We start from the raw sequence: 19,475 nt of genomic DNA, 5'->3' as shown, positions 1-19,475 counted from the left end.
GATCTGAAGCCACCGAAGTCATCTGCGGCATTCCTCAAGGCTCCTCGCTCAGTCCAACCCTCTTCAACGTCTACGTGAGCCTCCTCGCAGACATCGCACGCCAGTACAACCTCAACATCATCTCCTACGCCGACGACACCCAGCTGATCCTCTCCCTCACCAACGACCCCGACACCGCCAGAGCCAACCTTCACGAAGGGATGAAAGAGGTAGCCGAATGGATGAAGAACAGCCGCCTGAAACTGAACTCGGACAAGACGGAAGTCCTCATCCTGGGATCCTCACCCGCCGCTTGGGACGACTCCTGGTGGCCCCCCGCCCTAGGCAGCGCACCCAAACCAACAGACCACGCACGCAACCTGGGCTTCATCCTGGACTCCTCCCTCTCCATGTCCAGACAAGTCAACGCCGTCTCCTCGTCGTGCTTCAACATCCTGCGCATGGTACGTAAAATCTTCCGGTGGATACCCACCGAGACCAGGAAGACCGTCACCCAGGCCCTCGTCACCAGCCGTCTGGACTAGAGCAACTCCCTCTACGCCGGAACCACCGCCAAACTCCAGAAGAGAATCCAGCGGATCCAGAACGCCTCAGCACGACTCATCCTGGACTTCCCCGTCGCAGCCACATCTCCGGACACCTAAGAGACCTGCACTGGCTCCCGGTCAACAAGAGAATCACCTTCCGTCTCTTCACCCACGCACACAAAGCCCTACACAACCAAGGCCCAGGATACCTCAACAGCCGCCTCAACTTCTATGCCCCCAAACGCCAGCTTCGATCGACCAGCCACGCATCCGAAGAGCCACCACAGGGGGACGGTCCTTCTCCTACCTCGCCGCCAAGACATGGAACTCCCTCCCCACCCACCTCCGCCTGACCCAGGACCACCTCACCTTCAGGAAGCAATTCAAGACCTGGCTGTTCGAGCAGTAGCCGACCACCCTCCCCCAGCGCCTTGAGACCCTCCGGGTGAGTAGTGCGCTATATAAACGCGATGATTGCTTGATTGATTGATTGACCAGATTCCAGAGGCCTTCCCAGTGAAGGCGGTGCAGGCAGCGTGGTATTTCGGGTTTCTGTGCGATGGTTTCACCTGATGATCTCTGTGTTTAAAGATCTTTAATCGGGGCAATAAATAAATCAGAGGCCAGGACTTGCGCAGGATCACACATGCCCAGGTGTGCTCCCCTTCTCTCGTCCCTGCTGCTGCCCCTGCTGGTGGCGCGTGGTAAGGTGCCCAGAGCAGGGGCAGGCACCGCCTGACGTCATCCCTCCCCTGCCAGCGGTGAGTGACGCGTTCTGTGCTTCCTTGTCATTTGCATTAATGGCGCTATATCAGCAGAGACACCCCCGGCCCCACTCACTGGCTGCAGCTGCCCTGGGAGAGCCGCTGGCATCACAGACACTGGCAGCGGGCCTCGGTCGAAGGTGAGCGCTGCCCCCGTCCAGGGGCTGCCGCAGGGGGTACAAGGGGTGGCACTCCTGGGGGCATCAAGCAGGGGCTGCACCAGGGGGTACAAGGGGTGGCACTCCGGGGGGCATCAAGCAGGGGCTGCACTAGGGGGGTACAAGGGGTGGCAGTCCTGGGGGCATCAAGCAGGGGCTGCACCAGGGGGTACAAGGGGTGGCAGTCCTGGGGGCATCAAGCAGGGGCTGCCCCAGGGGGTACAGGGGGTGGCACTCCTGGGGGCATCGGCCAGGGGCTGCACGAGGGTGTACATGGGGTGGAACTCCTGGGGGCATCAAGCAGGGGCTGCACCAGGGGGTACAAGGGGTGGTACTCCTGGGGGGATCAAGCAGGGGCTGCACCAGGGGGTACAGGGGGTGGCACTCCTGGGGGCATCAGCCAGGGGCTGCACCAGGGGGTACAAGGGGTGGCACTCCTGGGGCATCAGCCAGGGGCTGCACCAGGGGGTACAGGGGGTGGTACTCCTTGGGGCATCAAGCAGGGGCTGCACCAGGGGGTACAAGGGGTGGCACTCCTGGGGGCATCAAGCAGGGGCTGCAGCAGGTACAAGGGGTGGCACTCCTGGGGGCATCAAGCAGGGGCTGCACCAGGGGGTTCAAGGGGTGGCACTCCTGGGGGCATCAAGCAGGGGCTGCAGCAGGTACAAGGGGTGGCACTCCTGGGGGCATCAAGCAGGGGCTGCACCATGGGGTACAGGGGGTGGCGCTCCTGGGGGCATCAAGCAGGGGCTGCACCAGGGGGTACAGGGGGTGGCACTCCTGGGGGCATCAAGCAGGGGCTGCACCAGGGGGTAGACGGGGTGGCACTCCTGGGGGCATCAAGCAGGGGCTGCACCAGGGGGTACAGGGGGTGGTGCTCCTGGGGGCATCAAGCAGGGGCTGCACCAGGGGGTACAGGGGGTGGCACTCCTGGGGGCATCAAGCAGGGGCTGCACCAGGGGGTAGACGGGGTGGCACTCCTGGGGGCATCAGCCAGGGGCTGCACCAGGGGGTACAAGGGGTGGCACTCCTGGGGGCATCAGCCAGGGGCTGCACCAGGGGGTACAGGGGGTGGCACTCCTGGGGGCATCAAGCAGGGGCTGCACCAGGGGGTACAAGGGGTGGCACTCCTGGGGGCATCAAGCAGGGGCTGCACCAGGGGGTAGACGGGGTGGCACGCCTGGGGGCATCAAGCAGGGGCTGCACCAGGGGGGTACAAGGGGTGGTACTCCTAGGCTGCATCGAGCAGGGGCTGCACCAGGGGGTACAAGGGGTGGTACTCCTGGGGGCATCAAGCAGGGGCTGCACCAGGGGGTACAAGGGGGTGGCACTCCTGGGGGCATCAAGCAGGGGCTGCAGCAGGTACAAGGGGTGGCACTCCTGGGGGCATCAAGCAGGGGCTGCACCAGGGGGTTCAAGGGGTGGCACTCCTGGGGGCATCAAGCAGGGGCTGCAGCAGGTACAAGGGGTGGCACTCCTGGGGGCATCAAGCAGGGGCTGCACCATGGGGTACAGGGGGTGGCACTCCTGGGGGCATCAAGCAGGGGCTGCACCAGGGGGTACAGGGGGTGGCACTCCTGGGGGCATCAAGCAGGGGCTGCACCAGGGGGTAGACGGGGTGGCACTCCTGGGGGCATCAAGCAGGGGCTGCACCAGGGGGTACAGGGGGTGGTACTCCTGGGGGCATCAAGCAGGGGCTGCACCAGGGGGTACAGGGGGTGGCACTCCTGGGGGCATCAAGCAGGGGCTGCACCAGGGGGTAGACGGGGTGGCACTCCTGGGGGCATCAGCCAGGGGCTGCACCAGGGGGTACAAGGGGTGGCAGTCCTGGGGGCATCAAGCAGGGGCTGCACCAGGGGGTACAGGGGGTGGCACTCCTGGGGGCATCAAGCAGGGGCTGCACCAGGGGGTACAAGGGGTGGCACTCCTGGGGGCATCAAGCAGGGGCTGCACCAGGGGGTACAGGGGGTGGTACTCCTTGGGGCATCAAGCAGGGGCTGCACCAGGGGGTAGACGGGGTGGCACGCCTGGGGGCATCAAGCAGGGGCTGCACCAGGGGGGTATAAGGGGCATTCTCTCGAACATGGGTGCCAGGGAGGGGTGCCAGGCGGGGCTGAAACTGGAAGAGTTGTGCTCCATGAACCCCCCCCCGGGAGGGGGGGGGGTAAATGCGTGCGGGGGGAGGGGTGGAGTCACGAGGGGCGCCGCATGAAATGCAGAGTCTGACGGCTTCTACTTTTATTTTAAAATAAAATCCACTGCAAAGAAATTGGCAACAAGGACTTAAGTGAGAGTAAATCTGTTGTGGAGTACTTGAGTGGTCAGAAAATGGCTGCATTTTGGAATATCTCACAGGGTGAAGACCCCTGCTGCGGCGGGCAGGGTGTGATTTTGAGGGGGGTGCCTCTAGTGTTTGCTCAGCTCTGGGGGAGTTCCTCTGTGCTTTGTCCTGTCACAGTTTTGACTCTCCAGGTAGCACAGAGGGTCAATGTGCCTGCTGTGAAGCACCTCGTGAATGGTGCAGATCAGAGCTGTGTTTTATTTCGATCCGTAAGTGGTGCTGCTTCTCACACCGAGACAGTTTTGTTCCCTCCACTTCATAAGTTTGTTTAAATCCTCCTAATATAGCGCATCGACCAGTTGACAGGAGTAGATGAGCTGTGTACAAACTGTAGGTCGTGGTTTAGATCCAGATAGATTTTTCTCATCTGTTGTTCTTCTAATATTGCAAGACCTTGCTAGTACAAACAAGCACAATCAACCTGAAACTCTGTATATCCTGACTTTAGTGAGCACCTTGCATCCTGCCTACAAGCATGGGCGAGGTGCGACCCCTTCACGCTATGACCTTCATTGTCTTGAGTAACATTCTCTGTACATTGATTTACGCGCTTGCCTGATTGGCTGCGCCTCTGTGTGTGATGTAAAGCGCCCTGACTCTCTAGACTGGGACGGGAAGCGCTGTTAACGAATTAAACAAAACAAACAGTAGGTTCCATTGACATGAATATGTGTGTCTGTCCCTGCTCACACAGACGGATGCACCCTGCATTCCTGCGGCGCGGGCGCTCCTCTCACACTGGGGGCTGAAGAGAGTCGAGAGCACGCCCTGCCGTCTCTCCTGAGCACCTGTGAGTGATGGAAGCCGCGACCTAGTCAAGTCAAGTCAAGTCAAAGAATTTGTATAGCGCACTACATACCCAGAGGGTTTCAAGGCGCTTAGGAAGGGGGGGGATTACTTGTCAAATATCCATGTTTTAAGTTGCTTTCTGAATGCTAGGTGGTTCTGGGTAAGGCGAAGGTATGCGGGGAGTGAGTTCCATGTTCTAGCAGCTAGGTATGAAAAGGATCTGCCTCCCATGGTGGTCTTGTTGATGCGAGGTACAGTGGCGAGGGCTTGGTTGGAAGAACGTAGTTGGCGGGAGGGGGTGTAGAAGGACAGTCGTGAGTTGAGGCCTTCTGGACCTGTGTCGTAGAGTGATTTGTGTGCGTGGGTAAGCAGTCTGAAAGTGATTCTCTTATTGACGGGAAGCCAGTGGAGGTCTTTAAGGTGGCCAGAGATGTGTTAGTTGCGTGGGATGTCTAATATGAGTCTGGCTGAGGCGTTTTGGATTCGTTGGAGTTTCTTCTGGAGTTTTGCGGTAGTACCTGCGTAGAGGGTGTTTCCATAGTCCAGTCGGCTCGTGACCAGAGCGTGGGTGACTGTTTTCCTTGTGTCGGAGGGGATCCAGCGAAAAGTTTTTTTGAGCATGCGAAGAATGTTGAAGCAGGAGGAGGATACGGCGCTGACTTGTCTGTTCATTGAAAGTGAAGAATCCAGGATGACGCCTAGGTTCCGTGCGTGGTCTGTCGGGATGGGTGCTTTTCCGAGGGCTTCCGGCCACCAGGAGTCGTCCCATGCAGATGGGGATGTACCTAGGATGAGGACTTCTGTTTTGTCTGAGTTCAGTTTCAGACGGCTTAGTTTCATCCATTCGGCAACTTCTTTCATTCCTTCGTGTAGGTTAGTTTTGGCGGTGCTGGGGTCATTGGTGAGAGAAAGGATCAGTTGCGTGTCATCTGCGTAGGAGATGATGTTGAGGTTGTGTTGGCGTGCGATGGCCGCGAGGGGGCTCATGTATACGTTGAAGAGGGTGGGACTGAGAGAGGATCCTTGTGGTACGCCGCAGATGACTTCAGAGGCCTCTGACGTGAATGGTGGAAGACGGACTCTCTGGGTTCTTCCGGTGAGGAATGAGGTGATCCATTCAAGTGCTTTTCCTTGGATTCCGATGTTATTGAGGCGTTGTAACAGTGTTTTGTGGCAAACTGTGTCGAATGCTGCAGAGAGGTCAAGGAGGATGAGGGCGACGGTGTCACCATTGTCCAGTAGAGTTCGAATGTCGTCTGTAGCTGCGATGAGGGCGGTCTCAGTGCTGTGTTTTGCTCTGAATCCGGATTGTGAGGGGTCGAGGGATTTGTTGGCTTCGAGGAAGGCAGCGAGCTGGTTGTTGACAGCTTTCTCGATGACTTTGGCCGGGAATGGTAGGAGCGAGATGGGGCGGTAGTTTTTGAGTTCGGTGGGGTCCGCTGTGGGTTTTTTCAGAAGGGCGGCGAGTTCAGCGTGTTTCCAGTCTGCCGGAAAGGTGGCGGAGATGAAGGAGCAGTTGATGACGTCTCGGAGGTGCGGTGCTATGACGGAGTCTGCTTTGTTGAAGATGTGGTGAGGACATGGGTCTGTGGGAGATCCTGAGTGGATGGAGTTCATTAGGCGGATGGTGTCTTCAGTGGAGATTGGGTTCCAATCGTTAAGGGTGTTCGCCGGGGGAGGATGATTAGCAACTGGTAGGGTGGGTTGGTTTCCGGGTTGGTTGTCAAAGCTGTTGTGGATGTCTGCAATTTTGTTGTGGAAAAATGAGGCTAGGGAGTCGCAGAGGGTTTGAGAGGGGGTGATGTCGTTGGAGTTGGCCGAGGGATTGGAAAATTCCTTGACGATGTTGAAAAGTTCCTTGCTGTTGTGAGCGTTGTTGTCAAGTCGATCCTTGAATGCTGTTCTTTTGGCCTTTCGGATTAGTTGGTGGTGAATGCGGGTGGCGTTTTTGAAGGCGTCCTTGGTGCTGGTGGTTGGGTCTTTTTTCCAGGTCTTTTCAAGGGTGCGGCAGAGTTTCTTGGACTTCTTGAGATCATCGTTGAACCAAGAGGCCTTCTTGCTGCCAGGTTTGTTTTGACGTTTTTTCAGTGGCGCTAGGGTGTCAGCGGTTTTGGATAGCCAGATGGTGAGGTTGGCGGCGGCTTCGTTAGCGTTGGATGAAAGGGCTGGGGTGTTTTGAAGGAGCGAAGCGGAGATTTGGTCCGTGGTGATTTTGTTCCAGTATCTTTGCAGGGTAGGTTGGAGGTGGATGTTGGGTTTTGGTTTGTTGTAGGTGAAGTGGACGCAGCTGTGGTCAGTCCAGAGGAGGTCTGTGGTGTGGCTGAAGGAGACATGGTTGCTGGATGTGAAGATGGGGTCGAGTGTGTGACCTGCGATGTGGGTGGAGGTGGTGACAAGTTGTTTAAGTCCGAGATTGGCGAGGTTGTCCAAAAGGGTGGCGGTGTTGCGGTCGTTGTTCTTTTCAAGGTGAAAGTTGAGGTCTCCCAGAAGGATGTAGTCTTTGGAGGGGAGCGCGTGTGGAGTGATGAAGTCCGTGATGTCTTCACTGAATTTTGCGCGGGGTCCTGGTGGTCTGTAGAGGAGGGTGCCTCTGAGTGTAGTCTTGGGGTCGACGTGGATCTGGAAGTGAAGGTGTTCGGAGTTGGCGAGGTTGGCGTCCGAGCTGGTTGATATGCGGATTGATTTCTTATGGACGATAGCGATTCCTCCTCCTGTGCCGGTACGGTCCTTGTGAGTGATCTTATAGTCTTCAGGGATGGCAATGGTGATGTCTGGTGCGGAGGAAGCGTTCATCCACGTTTCCGTAAGGAAGGCGATGTCTGGAGAGATGGTGTCTAGTAGATTCCATAGGTCAATGGCGTGTCTGTGGACCGATCGGGTGTTGAGAAGGATGCATTGTAGGTGGGTGGGGTCGGGAGTCTGTGGTGTGGTCGTAGCGGAGATGTTGTCGGTGCCGATGAATTTGCAGGAGTAGCAAGAGAAGGGTCCATGGGTGTATCCGGGGGCGGCTTGGACGCAGTTGGGAGCGCGACCGGGGTTAAGGGCAAGGAGGGAAGCGGCATCGTAGGTAATGTGGGGGGGCAGGGAGGGACGGGGGCCAGGGGGTCGGGCGCTGGGCGCGGTCCAGGCGCGGACGGGCGTAGACGGGCTTACCTTTGGCGCACCTTCGGCGTGTACGTAGCGCGTGGACGCTGCGCGTAGTTCCATCTGTCCATAAATGGATAGTGGAGGGGGTGGAGTGTGGGAGGGTCGGCTGGGAGGCGGGCGCGGGGAGGAGACACGGGGAGAGGGTCAACACAACAACAACAGCAAATGGCGGTAGGGTAGCGCGGGACAAATCAGGGGCACAGTCGTCGTTCTGAAATGCTTAAATTAAGTTAAGCTCAGATTAATTAATTATTTTACCGCTACGTGGGAGCACAGATAAATAAGTAAATCAAAGAAGTTAAGCGCAAATTAATTAATTATTTTCCCGCTACGTGGGAGCACAGATCTGTCCTTCCGTGTCACTGGCCTCCAGGTCTGAGGCTCCAGAGGGCTCTCAGCCAGGGTGAGGCTTGAATAAGAGGAGGGCTGATGGCTTTTAAAGCAGGCTTTTGTTTTGGGCCCAGATAATGTTAAAATAAGAAAGCCCCTCACTGCATGTAGATTGCTGTTCTGCATGGAGGGCAGGCAAGGCGCAGGCGCGGCTGAAGTGTGTCCTGATATATTCCTGAATGTGACAGGCAAGAACAGTGATGGGTTTCTGGGCGATGACTCTGCAAACCATTGAGGTAAGGCAAGCCAGTGAGGTCATTCCTGGTTACATTTCACATGTTTGACTTAACTTACTTTCCCAAGAGAATTTGCATTTTCTGTGTTTTCTTTTCATGCCGCATGCTACTGTTGTGTAGCGCTTGCTGTGAACTGTGCACCCGTGTGTCTGAGTTCAGGCCCTTGGTGGATGTAACACAGCACGACCGAGAGCGCTACAGGGAAGGCTAAAGGCACTGCAAGTTTGCACAGTCTTTGTCAGTGGGAGAGTAAAGTGTGCCCCATGTGTGCTCATCCAATCATTGGCCTCTTTGCTGAGCTCACCGAGCTGCAGTGAAGGCTAAAGGCACTGCAAGGTTCTCACAGTGTTTGGCAGTGGGCCATAGAAATGGACACAATACGTGCTCATCCCATCCTTGGCCTCTTTGCTGAGCTCACCGAACTGAGGCACACAGCTCTTCAACTGTTTGCAGGGTGACAGTAAATGAAAGTGCCCGTCTCACAGGGGGGGAGGGGGGGGGGGTTGTGTGGTACTGGGATGGTGAAGTGAAGGAGATGCAAGGAAGTACATGCAGGATGGAGTGAAACGAGGGCGCTGAAGAGGAAGTGTGAGGTGTGTGAAACGCAGATAAGGAATTTCAGAAAGATGTGGGAAGAAAGGGGCCGTCAGTGTCTAACAGAAAGAGAGGAGCGTGCTGTGAGCTGGAGAACCAGTGACCAAGTTCAGCAGCCCTTACACAGACCTCAATACTGTGAAATTCGCAGTCTCATAATTGAAAAAAAATCTCAGCGAGCACGCAAAAGTTCTGCAAACACGGGAATTGAATGTTCTGCCGGTTCGCAATGCTTTTTCCCTGTTCGCAAACGCTGTTTGCGTGCTCGGGGAGAAATATCTCACAAGCACACATTTGAAAGCGCAAACAAGCCAAAAATTCTGCAAAGCCACGGATCGCGGAATTTTTGGCAATTCCACGTTCTCTGCAGAAGGCCAAATTACTCAAATTACCCAAATTCCGTGATCAGAAAGGAATTTACTACTCAGGCCTAGTTTTGAAGTGCGCACTCTGGGCTTCCGCTTGTTCAACTTAGGGTGACCAACCGTCCGTAAATTTCACGGACAGTCCGTAATTTCGGCCGGCCGTCTGTCCGTTGTCCGTGAAGGATTCTTTAACGGACGCCATTTGTCCGTCATTTCAACAGGGCACCGGTTGCCTCACCCTAAAGCCGGCACAGCTTGCACCCACCTCCCTTCTTCACTCCGATGCTGCACCAAAGCTCCCAGATGCCCCGCAGCATTGGAGAGGCACAGCGGGATGGCAGCCCTCACACCTCCAGCCCTTGATGACCTGTTAAGAGGTGCTTCGAAGGTGACAGAGAGGGAGGGGCTGCAGGTTCAGGAGCAGGAGGCATCCATTCACATGCAAACAGCCCTGAATGTGTCATGTCTCTGCTATTTAGAGGGAGGCTCACACATTCCATTTCTATCCAGGGCCCCAAACATCCGAGACTCGGCCAGATTACACCCCTGATTACACCGAGGCAGGCACTCCTGTTCTTAGGGTTTATTAAGGGTGTTCATGAAGCGTCCCACGTCACCGTGGACTTGGGGTCATGCTGGCTTCCTGTGGCTGTTTTCATGCGGAGGGCGTCAGCTTGTGGCAGGGTGTTAAGACCTGGAATTATAGGTTGTTCATCACATGTCCTGACACCCGGTGTCTTTGAGGGCCGTTATCGGCATCCCCAGCACGTTTATGTCACACATGGGCTGCTGGCCCTGGCTTCACATGGTGGTCTGCCTGCACCCTGCTGCTCAGCACAGCCGGGAGGGCATTTATTTCCCTCAGTGGTCTTCACTCATTCCCCCTCCTCTGAATGCACACATGAAACGGTTCATTTTTAACACATAGAGCACATTTTGCCCTATGCTGGCATCATGCAGGTGGGAGCGGCTCCAGTCCGGATTTACAGTGGCATGTGGGGGTCTGATGCCCAGAGCGCTCTCTCGTTTGTACTGCCCCAGGAGCATCTGTGCGCTTTATACATCTGTCTTAATGTTCATCAATCTCTTCCTCTTTAACTCTCGGGGGTTGTAGGGGGTCTGGCTTCAGTGGTACTCTCGAAAGTACCACCTCCACCCAGCAGTCCACTGACGCAGTTCGTGTGAGCGGACCTGTACCAGCGGGTACCCAGCTCCACACCGAGCTGATGGAGGATCAGTGGTCAGTGCGGATGACCTGCATCCTCGGATGATCTGGACTCTGAACCCTCTCACTGGGTCATGGGTGTGAAGAACATAGAAACCTTCTCAGGGGTCTCACTGATACTTGGTCCTTTTAAACCAACAAAGAAGAAATTGGCGCCGAAGCGGAAATATAAAAATAATACATTTATTCACCTCAGATGAGGGAGACTACGTCACACAGAACCCTTAGCAACTGAATGAGGCGGTCCAAGGAGTACAGAAAACTGGGGCCTTATATATGCTTAGAGTTACATAGTCAGCATAAGACCAAGGGGAGGTCCTGGCACATGTAAGCATGCAAAATGACTAAGTTGGGCATACAAGATCTGCTTGCTCAACATAGTGGGAGGAGAGTTACTTCTCCATACAGCAGCAAAAATAGCCTGAAAGTTCTATAAGGGAACAGGTGCATTCCACTAGCTAGGCCCTTCTGAGCATGTGCAAGGCTCTGAAGAGGGAAACAGCACATGGCGAGCACACGGCTAACTAAAATGGCTCCCAAAATACAAAATGGATTTCAGCTCATGCTAACAAATCCCTGCAATATTTAACAGGTGGTCCACATGGCTTGGTAGTTCGGACTGAACTGTTTCCATGAGGCACAGGGTCAGAGCTGATTTGCATATAGCCAGTGTCTAACCCAGGGTGGTGTGGAGTGCAAAAAAACGATGGATTTAGGCCCAGATCCTTGTACTGGGGTGAATGTATGACATTGTTCTACATTCTGTCCATCAACTGTGTTTTTTTAAATTTTCACCTCCTGCAGGTGAACATCAAGGAAGTCTATCGTTTCCCTCTCATACTGTCGGGATTGCCTCAGTTTGAATCTTTCATAGTCAGGACTAAGCTGGGAATCAAAATGGACTTTGAGAGCGGTGACCGCGTCCACCCCCTGTGCTGGTGAGGTTTTTGAACAGTTCACTCACTTCCTCACGTAGCAATGTTCTCCACCTCGGGCAGCTGTGGCCGGGTCTGACACTTCTCCGAATGGCGGCATTACCCCTACTGACGTGTTCCGATGTAACTTGTAGCTAGTAGCGTAGCAAGGAAACCATGGGCCCTTGTGCCAGCAAAGAAAATGGCCCCTTTGACTGCTGTTGGGTTAATAAAATACAGCTGGTTTCATGGCTCACAGGGCCCCTCATAGCTCTGGGCCCTGGTGCACAGCACCTGCTGCACCAGTGGTAGCCACGCCCAGGGTGTGGCAGACCCCTGTGAGGCATCATATGTTGGGGATGGGATGCACACCCTAATTTCACAGTTTTTTGAAACGTATTATCAGTGTTCCTTTGGTGGCGTGCAAACTGGTACAGGGCCAGCCCAGGTTCGCACCCGATCAAAGACAGCAACTTGGGGAGGGGTGTCCTCTCGCCCACAAACCAATTACCTAAGCTCCATACTGGAATCCATTGTGACTTAACTTTCATCATTCTATTCCATCTTGTTTACTCTTTTTCACATCTTCTTGATCTTTATTCGTCCGCACGTGGACTAATATGCATTTTTCCAAGTTTCTAAAATTCAAAATGTGTCCATCTAGACCTCTATACATGAACATGACTGAAGCAATGGTTCGTCAAAACCAGTGTTTATTCATAAAAACTTAATGCATTTTGGGCTAAATCGCCCTTCATCAGGGGTCACTGTAAACAATAAAACAATAATCGGTTTTAATTTCTTGGTTTTACATTTTACGTTATTCATCATCGCATAATCATAACCAATTCATCACATTTCCACTTAGCATCGTGTTATGCTCGAGTATTCCCTCAGTAAAGCACTATGTCGTAGGATATAAATAGTCCCCATTAATTCGTTTTACAGGCCAATGTTATTATACTGTTTATACAAAAACCATCTGCTTTGCTTGCATGCCACCAACGTCCTCACACTCATTACCATCAATTCCTTTGTTTCATTACCCGCTTTTCTTTACCCGTGATTCCAGCCACGTTCCTACCCACCACATTTTACACCCACCAACTATCACCCTCGAACTATCTCCCTCTGAGGCACCAGGCGCCCTGGCTGTTGCTTCAGAGCTGGGGTCGAGCGTTTGGGCATTGTGGCACAGCTGGCTGTCCTGCAGCAAAGTGGGCAAGTAGTGCACTCTACAAATTCTTGATTGATTGATTGATAGATATATTCTGTAACAGCATGGTTAGGTGGCGGGCAGTGCCCTTTTCCTTTTGCAAAGTTTGCAGTGAAGGGTGCAGTGATCTCTGTTCTTGAGGTCCTTGGGGGAGGAAGCTGACCTCTTGCCTCCACGCAGGACAGTTCTTGTGCTCGTTTTGGCCAAGAATCGCTGTCTCAGCGGCGCTTGCACCTGCTGAGCAGTGCTGGTCTGCTCCTGGACCTATAGATGGCGCTGCGTCCCTTCGCTTGCTTCATCTCTGTGGGTGTACAGTGCTGGTCTGCTCCTAGGCCTCTAGATGGCGATGCGTCCCTTCGCTTGCCTCATCTCTGTGGGTGTACAGTGCTGGTCTGCTCCTGGGCCTCTAGATGGCGCTGCGCCCCTTCACTTGCTTCATCTCTGCTGGTGTACAGTGCTGGTCTGCTCCTGGACCTATAGATGGCGCTGCGTCCCTTCGCTTGCTTCATCTCTGCGGGTGTACAGTGCTGGTCTGCTCCTGGGACTCTAGATGGCGATGTGTCCCTTTGCTTGGTTCCTCTCTGCTGGTGTACAGTGCTGGACTGCTCCTGGGCCTCTAGATGGCGCTGCGTCCCTTCGCTTGCATCATCTCTGCAGGTGTACAGTGCTGGTGTGCTCCTGGCCCTCTAGATGGCGCTGCATCCCTTCGCTTGCTTCATCTCTCCGGGAGTACAGTGCTGGACTGCTCCTGGGCCTCTAGATGGCGCTGCATCCCTTCGCTTGCTTCATCTCTGCTGGTGTACAGTGCTGGTCTGCTCCTGGGCCTCTAGATGGCGCTGCGTCCCTTCGCTTGCCTCATCTCTGTGGGTGTACAGTGCTGGTCTGCTCCTAGTCCTCTAGATGGCGGTGTGTCCCTTCGCTTGCTTCATCTCTGCGGGTGTACGGTGCTGGTCTGCTCCTGGGCCTCTAGATGGCGCTGCGTCCCTTCGCTTGCTTAATCTCTGTGGGTGTACAGTGCTGGTCTGCTCCTGGGCCTCTAGATGGCGTTGCATCCCTTCGCTTGCTTCATCTCTGCTGGTGTACAGTGCTGGTCTGCTCCTGGGCCTCTAGATGGCGCTGCGTCCCATCGCTTGCTTCATCTCTGTGGGTGTACAGTGCTGGTCTGCTCCTAGTCCTCTAGATGGCAGTGCGTCCCTTCGCTTGCTTCTTCTCTGCCGGTGTACAGTGCTGGTCTGCTCCTAGTCCTCTAGATGGCACTGCGTCCCTTCGCTTGCTTCATCTCTGTGGGTGTACAGTGCAGGTCTGCTCCTGGGCCTCTAAATGGCGCTGCGTCCCTTCGCTTGGTTCCTCTCTACTGGTGTACAGTGCTGGTCTGCTCCTGGGCCTCTAGATGGCGATGCGTCCCTTCGCTTGCTTCATATCTATGGGTGTACAGTGCTGGTCTGCTCCTGGGCCTCTAGATGGCGTTGCGTCCCTTCTCTTGCTTCATCTCTCAGGGTGTACAGTGCTGGTCTGCTCCTGGGCCTCTAGATGGCGCTGCATCCCTTCGCTTGCTTCATCTCTCCGGGTGTACAGTGCTGGTCTGCTCCTGGGCCTCTAGATGGCGCTGTGTCCTTTAGCTTGCATCATCTCTGCAGGTGTACAGTGCTGGTGTGCTCCTGGCCCTCTAGATGGCACTGCGTCCCTTCGCTTGCTTCATCTCTGCGGGTGTACAGTGCTGGTCTGCTCCTAGTCCTCTAGATGGCGCTGCGTCCCTTCGCTTGCTTCATCTCTGTGGGTGTACAGTGCAGGTCTGCTCCTGGGCCTCTAGATGGCTCTGCGTCCCTTCGCTTGGTTCCTCTCTGCTGGTGTACAGTGCTGGTCTGCTCCTGGGCCTCTAGAGGGTGCTGCGTCCCTTTGCTTGCTTCATCTCTGTGGGTGTACAGTGCTGGTCTGCTCCTGGGCCTCTAGAGGGCGCTGCGTCCCTTTGCTTGCTTCATCTCTGTGGGTGTACAGTGCTGGTCTGCTCCTGGGCCTCTAGAGGGCGCTGCGTCCCTTTGCTTGCTTCATCTCTGTGGTTGTACAGTGCTGGTCTGCTCCTCGGCCTCTGGATGGCGCTGCGTCCCTTCGCTTGCTTCATCTCTGTGGGTGTACAGTGCTGGTCTGCTCCTGGGCATCTAGATGGCGCTGCATCCCTTCGCTTGCTTCATCTCTCTCCTACCTCGTAGGAAGCGGCCGCTCCCCGTGCATCCTGCCTGACTGCCACAGCGCTTCACAGAGACTGGTATTGTAGCGCTATACGCCTGCCTGCCATAGTTTTGCCTGCCACTGCTGCCGCCTTGTATACCTGCACTTTATATTTAAAAATTGCATTGTGCGCTCAATTCCGATTTTGCTAACGTGCAGCTCGGCATTTTAACATCGATTGTCACCCATCGCTCAGACTCACTTTTCTAACTCTACGTAGCGCCGGTGCCACTGCCCTCAGCGTCTCTCCTATCATCCACCCCAACCTCGCCCAGGCTGTATTTCGATCCCCCCACCATTTTGATTGTTGTGCCTAACCAGCACCTAGAGCCCACATCCCGCCTCCCAGCTGCCCCTCCCCCACTCCGCCCCCTCCACTATCCATTAATGTCAGATGTCCCACGTGCAGCGTCCACGCGCTACGGCCGCGCCGAAGGTGCGCCAAAGGTAAGCCCGTCTACGCCCGTCCGCGCCTGGACCGCGCCCAGCGCCAGACCCCCTGGCCCCCGTCCCACCCACCCCACCCGCATTACTTACGCCGCCTCCACCCTCCTAGCCCTTAACCCCGGCCGACTCTTCAACTGCGCCCAAGCCGCCCCTGGGCACACCCATGGACCCTTCTCTTGCAATTCCTGCAAGTTCGACGGCACCAAGACCAACTCCTCATCCACGAACACCAAACAGAGCTCCGACGCTTACCACCTTAAATGCATCCTGCTCAACACCCGATCGGTCCACAGGCACGCCATCGACCTCTGGAATCTACTAGACACCATCTCCCCGGACGTAGCCTTCCTAACAGAAACATGGATGAACGCCTCCTCAGCCCCAGACATCACCATTGCCATCCCGGAAGGATACAAGATCATCCGTAAGGACTGCACCGACCAAACAGGAGGAGGCATCGCTATCGTCCACAAGATTTCCATCCGCATCTCAACAAGCTCAGACGTCAACCTTGCCAGCGCCGAACACCTTCACTTCCAGATCCACACTGACCCCAAGACAACACTCAGAGGCACTCTCCTCTACCGGCCTCCAAGGCCCCGTGCACAATTCAGTGACAACATCACTGACTTTATCACCCCACACGCCATCCCCTCCGAGGAATACATTCTATTGGGTGATTTCAACTTTCACCTGGAAAAGAACAACGACAGTAACACTACCACCCTCCTGGACAACCTCGCCAACCTCGGACTCAAACAACTTGTCACCACCCCCACCCACATTGCAGGTCACACACTCGACCCTATCTTCACTTCCAGCAAACATGTCTCCTTCAGTCACACCACAGCTCTCCATTGGACGGACCACAGCTGCGTTCACTTTATCTACAATAAGACCACAACCCACAACCATCCTCATCCTACCCTGCGAAGAAACTGGAACAAAATCACCATCGACCAGATCTCCTCTGTGCTTCTTCAAAACCCCCCTGCACACCCCTCAAACACCGACCAAGCAGCCATTAACCTCACCCAATGGCTATCCAACAGCGCCAACATCCTAGCACCGCTGAAAAGACGTCAAACCAAACTAGGCAGAAAAAACGCCTCCTGGTTCAACGATGATCTTAAGAAATCGAAGAAACTGTGTCGCTCCCTCGAGAAGGCCTGGAAATACATCAGCACCAGGGACGCCTTCAAAAACGCCACCCGCATACACCACCAACTCATCAGGTCTGCCAAGAAAGCCACATTCAAAGACCGACTAGATAACAACGCCCACAACAGCAAGGAATTATTCAACATCGTCAAAGAATTCACCAACCCATCAGCCAACTCCAACGACATCACCCCCTCCCAAGCCCTATGCAACTCACTAGCTTCCTTCTTCCACAACAAAATCGCAGACATCCACAACAGCTTCGACAACCGACCCGGAGACCAACCCACCCAACCTTCTGCCGTACCTTCACCCCCCTTGAACATCCTTAATGACTGGAACCCAATCTCCACTGAGGACACCATCCGCCTGATGAACTCCATCCACTCAGGATCCCCAACAGACCCATGCCCTCACCACATCTTCAACAAAGCAGACTCCTTCATAGCTCCACACCTCCGTGACGTCATCAACTGCTCCCTCAACTCCGCCACGTTCCCGGAAAGCTGGAAACACGCCGAACTCAGCGCCCTTCTGAAAAAACCCACAGCTGACCCCACCGAACTCAAAAACTACCGCCCCATCTCGCTCCTTCCATTCCCGGCCAAAGTCATCGAGAAAGCTGTCAACAACCAGCTCGCCGCCTTCCTCGAAACCAACAAATCCCTCGACTCCTCACAGTCCAGCTTCCGAGCCAAACACAGCACTGCGACCGCCCTCATCGCAGCAACAGACGACATTCGAACTCTACTGGACAATGGAGACACAGCCGCCCTCCTCCTCCTCGACCTCTCCGCAGCCTTCGACACAGTCTGCCATAGCACCCTTCTACAGCGCCTCAGAAACATCGGAATCCAAGGAAAAGCACTGGAATGGATCACCTCGTTCCTCACCGGAAGAACCCAGAGAGTCCGCCTCCCACCATTCAAGTCTGAGGCCACTGAAGTCATCTGCGGTGTACCACAAGGATCTTCTCTCAGCCCCACCCTCTTCAATGTATACATGAGCCCCCTCGCGGCCATCGCACGCCAACACAACCTCAACATCATCTCCTACGCTGACGACACTCAACTGATCCTCTCACTCACCAAAGACCCTAACACCGCCAAAACCAACCTACATGTAGGAATGAAAGAAGTAGCCGAGTGGATGAAGCACAGCCGTCTGAAACTGAATTCAGACAAAACAGAAGTCCTTATCTTAGGTACCTCCCCCTCCGCCTGGGATGACTCTTGGTGGCCAGAGGCCCTTGGAAAAGCACCCATCCAGACGGACCACGCACGGAACCTGGGCGTCATCCTGGACTCCTCGCTCTCCATGAACAGACAAGTCAACGCCGTTTCTTCATCCTGCTTCAACATTCTTCGCATGCTCAAAAAAACATTTCGCTGGATCCCCACCGAAACTAGAAAAACAGTCACCCACGCACTGGTCACGAGCCGCCTGGACTACGGAAACAACCTATACGCCGGTACCACCGCAAAAATCCAGAACAAACTCCAACGCATCCAGAACGCTTCAGCCAGACTCATACTAGACATCCCGCGTAAAGACCACATCTCTGGTCGCCTGAAAAACCTCCACTGGCTCCCTGTCAATGAGAGGATCACTTTCCGCCTCCTAACCCACGCACACAAAGCACTTTACGAACTGGGACCTGAATGCCTCAACGCACGACTCTCCTTCTACACCCCCTCTCGCCAGCTACGATCCTCCAACCAAGCCCTTGCTACTGTACCTCACATCAAAAAAACAACCATGGGAGGTAGATCCTTCTCCTACCTAGCAGCTAAAACCTGGAACTCCCTCCCTACCCACCTTCGCCTCACTCAGAACCACCTAGCATTCAAAAAGCAACTTAAAACATGGATATTTGACAAGTAATTCCCCACCCTTCTTCAAGCGCCTTGAGACCCTCTGGGTATGTAGCGCGCTATATAAATCTTTTGACTTGACTTGACTTGACATCTTTGTGGGTGTACAGTGCTGGTCTGCTCCTGGGCCTCTAGATGGCGCTGCGTCCCTTTGCTTGCTTCATCTCTCAGGGTGTACAGTTCTGGTCTGCTCCTGGGCCTCTAGATGGCGCTGCATCCCTTCGCTTGCTTCATCTCTCCGGGAGTACAGTGCTGGTCTGCTCCTGGGCCTCTAGATGGCGCTGCGTCCCTTCGCTTGCCTCATCTCTGCAGGTGTACAGTGCTGGTCTGCTCCTGGGCCTCTAGATGGCACTGCGTCCCTTCGCTTGCTTCATCTCTGCGGGTGTACAGTGCTGGTCTGCTTCTAGTCCTCTAGATGGCGCTGCGTCCCTTCGCTCGATTGATCTCTGCGGGTGTACAGTGCTGGTTTGCTCCTAGGCCTCTAGATGGTGCTGCGTCCCTTCGCTCGATTGATCTCTGCGGGTGCACAGTGCTGGTCTGCTCCTGGGCCTCTAGGTGGCGCTGCGTCTCTTCGCTTGGTTCCTCTCTGCTGGTGTACAGTGCTGGTTTGCTCCTGGGCCTCTAGATGGTGCTGCGTCCCTTCGCTCGATTGATCTCTGCGGGTGCACAGTGCTGGTCTGCTCCTGGGCCTCTAGGTGGCGCTGCGTCTCTTCGCTTGGTTCCTCTCTGCTGGTGTACAGTGCTGGTCTGCTCCAGGGCCTCTAGACGGCACTGCGTCCCTTCGCTTGCTTCATCTCTGTGGGTGTACAGTGCTGGTCTGCTCCTCGGCCTCTAGACGGCACTGCGTCCCTTTGCTTGCTTCATCTCTGCTGGTGTACAGTGCTGGTCTGCTCCTGGGCCTCTAGATGGCGCTGCGTCCCTTTGCTTGCTTCATCTCTGTGGGTGTACAGTGCTGGTCTGCTCCTGGGCCTCTAGATGGCGCTGCGTCCCTTTGCTTGCTTCATCTCTGTGGGTGTACAGTGCTGGTCTGCTCCTCGGCCTCTAGATGGCGCTGCGTCCCTTCGCTTGCTTCATCTCTGTGGGTGTACAGTGCTGGTCTGC

At 55.1% G+C, this 19,475-nt stretch overlaps 1 protein-coding gene across 1 annotated transcript in view; it reads left to right on the top strand.

The window, feature by feature from the left end:
* The first annotated feature begins 1,375 nt into the window (after positions 1-1,375).
* LOC147725867 (uncharacterized) overlaps positions 1,376-19,475 on the top strand; it is a 190,736-nt gene continuing 172,636 nt past the window's right edge. Inside the window, exon 1 of the mRNA XM_086960012.1 lies at positions 1,376-1,431. The gene's annotated coding sequence lies outside the window, so the exon portion shown is untranslated. The remainder of the gene's footprint in view (positions 1,432-19,475) is intronic.

This window comes from Lissotriton vulgaris, chromosome 3_1, assembly GCF_964263255.1.
Source record: "Lissotriton vulgaris chromosome 3_1, aLisVul1.2, whole genome shotgun sequence".
Classification (NCBI taxonomy): domain Eukaryota; kingdom Metazoa; phylum Chordata; class Amphibia; order Caudata; family Salamandridae; genus Lissotriton; species Lissotriton vulgaris.
This window is presented reverse-complemented; position numbering and strand designations above follow the sequence as displayed.